Below are 2545 nucleotides of genomic sequence, written 5' to 3'. Positions count from 1 at the left end.
CCTCCTCAAATCTATATTCTGCAAAACTGTCAGAGTGATCCAAAGAGTCCTTGCCTTCCTGAAAAGTCTTCAGTCATTTCCATTGTCCAAGGCTAATTATCCATGTCTCTGAGCATAGCATATCAAGCTCCTCCTTTGATCCCCATTTGCCTCTTCCACATCCTTCCTTACAATTTGCTATACAATATCAGTGCACTTCTTGCCTGTACCACATTGCTTTGTGCCTCTATGCTTATGCTTTTGCTTTTGTAAATGCTGTGCCCTCTACCTGGTTAACCATCTAGTAGATATTTACAACCATTTCATGTGCTACTGCTGTTTCATTCTAGTTCCCTTTCTGCAAGCTGGAATAGATGCCCCAACTTGGCATTCTCATAATACCCTGTGTGTATATTTCTTTGATTACCATGTTCTTTTATGACTGTCTCTCTTAAGTATTTCCTTCGATAGACTGTGTGTTCTTTGTGGGCAGATACTCTGCATTGTTTTGTGAGCACGGCACTTAGCACATAGTTGGCCTTCCTAAATAGTCAGCAGTTCTGTAAACAGTGCAGAATACAGAGCTCCACGTCAGGGAAAGAAGTAGAATTTCAAAGGCCTGAAGCTACACAGACATTCAGAGATAACTACCAGTACAGGAGAGGGAGATCTCACAGAATAATCTTTGGGGCCAGATACATTTACATCATTTAATCTAGGAGCCAGAAGGGACTTCAGGGGATGAGAGTGGGAGTCTGTATCCAATAAAAATTGGAAAGATCTGAGAAACCAGACTTAGCACCTTTGCAGTTTGAATCTACCTTAAATTTGTCTGAGCAACCTTGACTAGATATAGAAGACAGAGACATTTTAATAAACATTTAGATTTCTTTTCTTGGACAGACATCACCTTAAAATTGAAAGGGACGATTGATAAAATAACCAACACAGTATCCTAATGTAAAACTTTTGTTGACTATAAGCAATGTTGCATGTCACTCAGCTGTTACCAACCAAGAGGATGTTCTCAGTTGGTGCTTTTGTGTATAGATGGCTGGATCCAAACAAGGGGATTTAGGGAAGGCCTGCATCCCTGGGAACTTTCTTTTCTACATGGAGACATTTTTGGGGGGCAAGGGTGAGTTTGGCAGACTCACCACATAACATGTTTTGGTTTCATTTCTCCATGCCCTTAAATCCTCTCTCTTTTGCCTTTAGATTTTAAAATAATTAGTTCTTTTCCTCCAAAGTGGGCTGGATTTTGCTAGGTATGCTTCACTCATGTTTTGGAAACCTGCACACATAATAGGTATTAATCCTGACTGTGATAGATTGGTCTGCTTCAGATACGGTAACTGCCTTCATCACAATTAGCTAATAGAGTCCACTGTGGAATGTACCTTGTGGCAGCAGCATCTTCATTCATTAAGCTGCCCTTCTTGCATCTGGGCAACTGCATTACAGTCATCAGAATGATTTATTCTTTCCTAATTAACACATAACTATATGTAAGCAGAATCATGATAATACATGGCAATTAGTAAGAATTGTTTCTCTTCACCCTCCTCTAAGCAAATTGTTTCCCAACTTTTTGATCACTCTCCCTTACCAGCAAAATTTTTGATCACCTCTAATATACTCAAGGGCTTCCCCAGTGTCTCAGTGGTAAAGAATCTGCCTGCCAAGGAGGAGACCCAAGTTCAATCCCTGGGTGGAGAAGATTCCCTGGAAAAAGAAATGGCAACCCACTCCAGTATTCCTGCCTGGGAAATCCAAAGGACAGAGGAGCCTGGTGGGCTACAGTCCATGGGGTCACAAGAGTTGGACATGACTTAGCAACTACACAACAACAAAAAATACACATAAATTTATTTACAAACTATATATTTCTCACTGTCCCAATATTTTATAAGGCATTTACAAAAATAAAGAAGGGTATGAGATGAAATAAACCCTCTTTAAGATTAATTTTAATATTTATTAATACTGTAACAACCGTTGCTCTCTCACTTTGAGAGCAGTGACACTGTGGTGCTTCATTTGAACAAAATTTTGGTTTATGGTATATGGCTACCTGAGGGTCTGATTCTAAGTTGTTTATCTTAATACTTGATTTTTTTAAAAAAATTATTTTTCATTGTGCTGGGTGTTTGTTGCCACACAGGCTTTTTCTCTGGTTGCATCAAATGGGGCTACTGTTTGTTGCAATCCATGGCTTCTCATTGAGGTAGCTTCTCTTGTTGCAGAGCACAGGCTCTAGGTCGCCCAATCTTCAGTAGCTGCAGCATGTGGGTTTAGTTGCTGCACAGCATGGGATCAGGTGTCAAACCTGTGTCTCCTGCATTGGCAAGCAGATTCTTTACCACTGAGCCACCAGGGAAGCCCTTATACTTGAGTTTAATGACTGTTGTAGCTGAGAAAGGATACCTCACAAAACGAGAGGGAGAGGGTGAGATGATTTGGGAGAATGGCATTGAAACATGAATAATATCATATATGAAACGAGTCGCCAGTCCAGGTTCGATGAAGGATACTGGATGCTTGGGGCTGGTGCACTGGGATGACT

Source organism: Bison bison, unplaced genomic scaffold, assembly GCF_000754665.1.
Source record: "Bison bison bison isolate TAMUID 2011002044 unplaced genomic scaffold, Bison_UMD1.0 scf7180017857080, whole genome shotgun sequence".
NCBI lineage: Eukaryota > Metazoa > Chordata > Mammalia > Artiodactyla > Bovidae > Bison > Bison bison.
This window is presented reverse-complemented; position numbering follows the sequence as displayed.